The sequence below is a fragment of the Perissodus microlepis genome, chromosome 7 (assembly GCF_051167445.1).
Source record: "Perissodus microlepis isolate ML-2025 ecotype Zambia chromosome 7, ASM5116744v1, whole genome shotgun sequence".
Taxonomy (NCBI): domain Eukaryota; kingdom Metazoa; phylum Chordata; class Actinopteri; order Cichliformes; family Cichlidae; genus Perissodus; species Perissodus microlepis.
In genome coordinates, this window is record NC_140467.1 from 44944617 (window position 1) to 44952908 (window position 8292).

At 39.3% G+C, this 8292-nt stretch overlaps 1 pseudogene; it reads left to right on the forward strand.

Annotated features, from left to right (window-relative positions):
- The first annotated feature begins 1368 nt into the window (after positions 1 to 1368).
- Positions 1369 to 7903, forward strand: LOC146383845 (uncharacterized; annotated as a pseudogene).
- Positions 7904 to 8292: the final 389 nt, after the last annotated feature.

The window sequence follows — 8292 nt, forward strand, 5'->3', positions numbered from 1 at the left end:
CTTGTGTGAGCTGGAGTTAAAGGGCATATCTTTTGAGGGCAAGCTGTATACTGGTACTGTTGCATGCATAATGGGAGATAACCTGGGCTCCCACATGATTGGTGGGTTTACAGAAAACTTCAGCTCTTGTGAGTATTTCTGTAGATATTGTCTTGTTACAAAAGATGACTTTAGGTCTAACTCACTCACAGTTGCCATGCATAGAGATCCTGTTGGATATAATGAGTCTCTGAATTTTTTGGAGAGTCACCCTGATGTAACAATGCATCATGGAATTAAAGGCAACAGTGTTTTCAACAGATTATCTAACTTTCATGTTTGTCAGCCTGGACTGCCGCCATGTCTGGCACATGACCTTTTTGAAGGTGTTGTTGACTATGACATAGCACTATGTTTGCAGTTCCTAATAAAAACAAAAAAGTGGTTCAGCTATGAGTCACTAAATGACAGACTTGGATCTTTTTCTGGTGAAAGTGGTGACAAACCAAATGCCATTTCCAACAAGGGAATAAAGCTTGGAGGCCATGCAGCCCAGAACAGGTGGCTGTTGAGGTTTTTACCCATTTTGGTGCATGACAGAATTAAAGATGCTGACAATGCTGTATGGCTGCTTATACTTCTTCTGAGGGAGCTGGTTGAATTTGTCTGTGCACCTATGCTATCAGAGTCGCAGATTGCGTACATGAAGGTACTCGTCGAAGAGTATGTGGAAATGAGGCAGGAGTTATTCCCACATGTAAATCTCAGACCAAAACACCACTATCTGCTTCACTATGCTGATTTGAGTTTACAGTTTGGTCCACTCATACATACGTGGACTATGCGCTTTGAAAGCAAGCATAGTTATTTCAAAAGGTGCATCAGGTCAAGTAAAAACTTCAAAAATGTGACCAAGTCTCTTGCTGATAGACATCAGTTGTACCAGGCTTATCAGAGTCATGGTGGCCTGTTCAGTCCACAGGTTCAGGTTTTCAACTCAACTACATTTTATCCAGATCTGTATGATGGTGGCATAAGAGCGGCAGTTGCAGACTTTGAAGTTACCTCAAGTAACTCAGTTGTGACAGATAAAGTTAAAGTCAGAGGTACTTCATATGAGAATGGTTTCCTTGTCCTAATGAGATACACCAAGAGACAGCTACAGATAGGACAAATAGTAAGCATTGTTATTAAAAATGAAACAACTGTCCTTCTTTTGCTGAGGGAGAAAAATGCCAGCTGGGTGCCTGAGCTTGGGGTCTATGAACTTGAGAAAATTTGTTCTGATAAGCTCATTTGCAAAAATATTGACCAGCTTGGTGATTTTTCTCCCCTTTCCTTTTATCAGAAAGGTGCAAGGTCCCTCCTCCCGCTTAAGCATATGCCACTATGGAGCTAGTAAAAGAGTTGGTTAAAAAAGCTATGCCATTGCTCAGCAATGATCTCATGGATTTACTCATTGCTCGACTGGAGGTGATTGGAGTAAACAGTGTAGATGACCTTAACTTTGTCAGGATTGAGGACGTCGATGGAATTCTACCACCCATTCAGTGTCGAAGACTGATTCAGGCTTTCAGTGTCGGTAAGTCTATAGGGGTGTGTGTGCAATATTTTTTCCAAAGGAAATGCTGCTACCAAAGCAAAGTTATGAATAGATTTGTGTATACCTTCCCCAGATTGTTGAGACTAAAATTATGTGTGTAAGTAACTTTAAAAACTGAGCTAATATTAATTTGTGTATTTCATAGAGCAACAATTTGGATTGGTCTCCATTTCAAGACCTTTGCCACAGAGTGACCATCAGCCCCAAACATCATCTCTAACTCCTGGTCCCATGGATTATTCCTTACCCTGTGAGCCATATGCTGTACCATGGCACAAAATGCCTCCCAACCTCATGCTTGCGTTGAGGGAAAAGAAGAGACCAAAGCCTAAGGAGAGAAGAGAACTTGTTCGTGTTATTATTGATGATGTCCTCTGTAAAGAAAACATACGACCAGGAAGAGCAAAGCTGCGAGAGATTGCAAGGCAGATTGTGCAGGAATATCCCTGCTCTTTTCAAGACAGAGAGCTCAGTGGAACTAAAGTCATTGGAACAGGATATGAGTCTTTGTTTATACAGCTAGAAAACAGAGTTGAAAATGTTAGGAGGCCATTAACGGTCTGCTCAGCAAAGAAAATGGCAGATGATGAAGCCAGAAAGAAGAAGCCTACATATTCAGATTGGTATGGATGTGTTGAGTGGCAGCCTGCAGTTGAGGACACAGAAGAACTAGAAATTAAGCAAGCTGAGTTAAAAAGAGCCTTCAACACTGACCGTCTTCAGGAGTCATCTGTTCGAAAACTGATGGCTGAAACATATTGCATCCAACGTGCAACTACAGGGAGTGCAGAATTATTAGGCAAATGAGTATTTTGTCCACATCATCCTCTTCATGCATGTTGTCTTACTCCAAGCTGTATAGGCTCGAAAGCCTACTACCAATTAAGCATATTAGGTGATGTGCATCTCTGTAATGAGAAGGGGTGTGGTCTAATGACATCAACACCCTATATCAGGTGTGCATAATTATTAGGCAACTTCCTTTCCTTTGGCAAAATGGGTCAAAAGAAGGACTTGACAGGCACAGAAAAGTCAAAAATAGTGAGATATCTTGCAGAGGGATGCAGCAGTCTCAAAATTGCAAAGCTTCTGAAGCGTGATCATCGAACAATCAGGTGTTTCATTCAAAATAGTCAACAGGGTCGCAAGAAGCGTGTGGAAAAACCAAGGCGCAAAATAACTGCCCATGAACTGAGAAAAGTCAAGCGTGCAGCTGCCAAGATGCCACTTGCCACCAGTTTGGCCATATTTCAGAGCTGCAACATCACTGGAGTGCCCAAAAGCACAAGGTGTGCAATACTCAGAGACATGGCCAAGGTAAGAAAGGCTGAAAGACGACCACCACTGAACAAGACACACAAGCTGAAACGTCAAGACTGGTTTTTCTAAGGTTTTATGGACTGATGAAATGAAAGTGAGTCTTGATGGGCCAGATGGATGGGCCCGTGGCTGGATTGGTAAAGGGCAGAGAGCTCCAGTCCGACTCAGACGCCAGCAAGGTGGAGGTGGAGTACTGGTTTGGGCTGGTATCATCAAAGATGAGCTTGTGGGGCCTTTTCGGGTTGAGGATGGAGTCAAGCTCAACTCCCAGTCCTACTGCCAGTTTCTGGAAGACACCTTCTTCAAGCAATGGTACAGGAAGAAGTCTGCATCCTTCAAGAAAAACATGATTTTCATGCAGGACAATGCTCCATCACACGCGTCCAAGTACTCCACAGCGTGGCTGGCAAGAAAGGGTATAAAAGAAGAAAAACTAATGACATGGCCTCCTTGTTCACCTGATCTGAACCCCATTGAGAACCTGTGGTCCATCATCAAATGTGAGATTTACAAGGAGGGAAAACAGTACACCTCTCTGAACAGTGTCTGGGAGGCTGTGGTTGCTGCTGCACGCAATGTTGATGGTGAACAGATCAAAACACTGACAGAATCCATGGATGGCAGGCTTTTGAGTGCCCTTGCAAAGAAAGGTGGCTATATTGGTCGCTGATTTGTTTTTGTTTTGTTTTTGAATGTCAGAAATGTATATTTGTGAATGTGGAGATGTTATATTGGTGTCACTGGTAAAAATAAATAATTGAAATGGGTATATATTTGTTTTTTGTTAAGTTGCCTAATAATTATGCACAGTAATAGTCACCTGCACACACAGATATCCCCCTAAAATAGCTAAAACTAAAAACAAACTAAAAACTACTTCCAAAAACATTCAGCTTTGATATTAATGAGTTTTTTGGGTTCATTGAGAACATGGTTGTTGTTCAATAATAAAATTATTCCTCAAAAATACAACTTGCCTAATAATTCTGCACTCCCTGTATAAACAAAGGAACTGCTGTAAACAAAATAGTGGATGAGTGGCCCTTCCTTTTTGAGGCAGTCCACCTTTTTGAGCACACACAGACTCTCCTTGGCTTTGCAGTTCAAACAAGGCTATCAGAAGAACTAACAATCAAAGAAAAGCCCATAAAAGACTTTCTTAACTTCAAAGACATTGAAATACTGGAATGTCCATTATCACTGATAGCTGGAATTGCAAAGTACTTCAAGGAAAACCCTCACCATCTTATGTACCAAAATGAGGTGGGTTTAGCCCCCCCCCCCCCGGCTTAATGTACTCAAACATAAAATGTGCTTTTGCATGAAATGCCTTAAACTAAATCCAGACCAATCAATTGCATTGCCCAAGTAATGCTCACAATGACATTCCCTGTGTTTCTGTGTTTTATTTTACAGCAACAGATTTGCACAGCTGATGGACTGAGCATCCCATGCACCCCCTGCATACTTGCTATGGGTTTGTAGTCTATATTACACACTTTCCAGTTGAAAATCCGGGAATATTAGCAGCATTACATTTGAGAGGGTTGGTTGTCTTCAGACAGTATATAGACAACCAAATTAGTATAATTTTAAATAATTTAGAAGAACTAAGGAAGAATATTACCAAATGTGTCAAAATGAACAAACTGGAGTTAAACATTGTCAAAACCATATGCACTGAGTTGGGTAACAGGAATGGTCTATAGATGAGATCTCAATTGAGCAGGTTGTTCAAATATCGTTATTAGGTTTTTTTCATTTTGTGTTGGTTTTTTATCTTCATCTTGGTCTAGTCATATCTATATGGTATATGTTTTCATCTCTGTTGTGATTGATGTCATCTGCTCACCTATTCACACATTTGGTCCTGTGCTGCTGAAAAGCATGTAAACCAAAAAATGTATTACTTTATTATTGTTGCTATTATTTTAATTAACTAAGTTATAGGCATGTCTTGTTATTCATACACATAGCTATTGTAAAAACTATGCCACATTTCCTTTAAGTACTGGTTTTAGTCATGGTCATATGCATATGACATAGCAATTGACATGTGGCTGTTATGAAGACCACTTTTTTATACAGATTGGGCATGAAATGCTATATTATTAAAGCTAATTTACATTACAGATACCAACTCTAAAAAATAATGGCACAAATTTAATAGTATCCGTGAAGTTGGATTTTAAAAAATGTGTTTAAAGGTTTTAGAGCAGGTCACCTAAGAGACACTTGTGGAATTTAACCTGGTTGTCATTGTTTTTATGATATTAGTATAACGCTAATGTTGTTTTGATGTATATTTTTAACATGAACCCCCAAGAAGACGCTGTTTTAGGTCGCAACTAATGGCATCCTAATAAGCAAACGTATATGGGCATTCGTGATTGTCTTTAGTAATACTGATGTCTTATGTTTTAAGGTGACCAGCAATTCAAGGTAGCTGTTGACCAAGAAATTGTAAACGACCACATCAACTCCCCTATTGTGGCTCTGGCGTACACTTTTGCTTTGTTTTATGTCTTGAACATAAAATACCCAAAAGAGATGTCACTTACCCTGGAGTTCATTCAAAGGTAAGCACTTTGATTTTTCACTGGTTGAGCAGCATCGTATATGATACAGTCTTGGAGATTCTGAACAAACTGTTAGAAATGTAATCCTTGAGGATAGCACAAGGGTCTGATGTCTTTATAGAATAACATACCTGGCAGGTACACCAGTTTCATGTGCTCAGGTTCACACCGAGTATATGTGACAGACTAGGGTTGTTGGATATAACAATATATATCGGATGACGATACAAAAACATCTGTCGTTTCCTATTACCCTATCGTTTGTTTTGTGGTGTCATAAAATAAACTGTTTACAGCAATATTTTTTCATCGTTTTGATGGTCACTGTAGTGGATATATTAATTTCTTAACGTTTTCTCTTTCTCTTATATTTAATATAACCACACTATGGACGGACAAAACGCCTGTTTTTACGTGTTGTCGTTAGCAACAATGACGGTAAAACCACTGCGTGGCTCCGCTGTCCACTTGTTTGTTATATTACTTGTTTGTTTGTTTATATCGTTGACAGGATGATAAATGTCTTATATCGGGATATGAGATTTTTGTCATATCGCACAGCCCTATGACAGACATGTCAGGGGCTGCGTCTGTGACCCAGCATTTTGAGTTTATTTTTGTATTTGTGATTTCTTATGTTATATTGCAAAAGTGTCAAGTTCTTTTCAAGTTCCGAAAAATTCTCCTATGGGTTCTTGCTCCACCTGTTTTATCGAGCATGCATCGCTGGTGACTTGTGTGCACTTCGTACAGCTAAATATCCCAGAATGCATTTGGTCCAAAACCCAAACGCGGCAATGGCGGAGGAGAACGGCTAAAAACTTAAAATATTACTCTTTCTGGGTCACAAAACAAACTTTCAAGTTATTTTCAAGCGAGAATGTAGCTGTGTAAGCTTCAAATATCTGCTCGATTTATCAAGATACCAGATTTCCAAATATTCTCCGATGTTTTCGGAGACATCTGTTTCCCACCAGCTCTATAGCAGACCGGGAGGTCGAGGATTACTAGAGCCGGCAAGGTTACTACTAGTCAGGTTAAAAATGGTATAGAAGTCTCTTAGATAACTTCGAAATGTTAATGTTTGGTTTATTTCAGTGTTTTATTTGTTCCTGAGTAAATCGGTTTGGCTGAGATTAAAATTAAGCTTCATAACATATTAATCACAGTTAAATTAAGAGGGGACGGCAGTAAAAACTCTGTACCTGTGACATCATCAAGTACGCTGGTGTTCCAAGTTTGAAGCCTGATCTTAAAAGTAGAGATAGTGTCTGTCCCGAATCCAAGCTGGTTCCACAGAAGAGGGGCCTGAAAACTGAAGCCTCCCATTCTACTTTTAAATACTCTAGGAACAACAAGTAAGCCTGCAGTGCGAGAGTGAAGTGCTCTAATGGGGTGATATGGTGCTACAAGGTCATTAAGATAAGATGGGGCCTGATTATTTAAGACCTTGTATGTGAGGAGCAGGATTTTGAATTCAGTTCTGGATTATTAATATTGTTTCCACTTCCCCTGATCACCTCCTGTGGGTATTTAGTCTGTGTTTTCATTCAGTCTTTGTCAGGTTGTCTGTGTTCCTTCCATTTCGAGTCAAATTCACGTATTTCATAATTCAGCTCAGGCCTTGCTCATGTTTATTGCTCATTTTTTTTTCTTCATAGTTTCTCGCATGTTCCAGTCCTGAATGTTCATGTCTTTTGTCACAGTTGTCATAGTTTAGTTTCTTCCAGTTTAGGTTTTCGTTTAGTTTCCATGGCATGACCATTTTCACAGTGCGTCTGGGGAGGCTTGTCTTTTGGGAATCGTCTTCTAAGTCTTCAGATTGTATGGCATCCAGGTTTATATGCCCATCAAACTTGACTGCAGAGATCAAGAGTTTCTGCTGAACTGTCTTGACAACATTAAGTTCTGTGGAGGATCAGTTTCTTTAATCTTAATGAAAAGAAGACTGGAGTTAGCTGCTTTGGTAATTTTGACCCCTCAAGCAATTCTTGCAATCAGTAATTTGACTCTTCCTTCTCACGCTGTCACGCATTTATGAAATTTGGGTATGATTTTTGATAGGTTTTAAAATGGATAAACAAATAATCCTGTGGGGTTTTTTTGTTGTTTTTTTTTTTTTTTTTTGTATGGCAAACTTAAACTGACACAGAGCACGACGGTGATTAAAGTTACTATCTTCCCCAAGTATGTAGTTCCTAAGTATGTAGCTTAGCCTACACATTAGCCTGTAGTTTTCATTCATATTTTATGAGTGTTTAATCAAAAACTATTTTCTATTTCCTAAAGAGTGTTCCTGGGAATAAATCCAGAACGAGGGTCAAAGGCTGAGATGAAGGGAATGAAGCAACTACACGTTCCACCAAGACTGCTCAAGTTCCTGTCTGAACTCAACAACTTCGAAAATCCCTGGAAAATTTGAAATGAAACTGGAAATCAAACTGGAACTTTTTGGGCTGCTTTTAGTAGGTTATTCAAATGGACAAAGGTACTTAGAGGATGCACTCACGTACACATGGAACTCTGTCTTCTCTCCTTCATGCTTGCTATCTCCTTAAACTGTACATCATATATTTGAAGTTTCATATTGAATAGCAAGCAAGAATTAAACAGCTTTTTGAAATGGACAAAAAAATGCAATTTTATAAACAATGCTAGATGAAATTCCCGTGTTTTGCATTGGGAAAACATAGCATAAGAGATCTGTTTGTAGTAAATGTTCACAATGAAACCACTATAGCATTTGTATTGGTTTAGAGCTACTGGTGGTTATTTCTTGAAATTTGTACCTTGTATTAAAACATTCACATA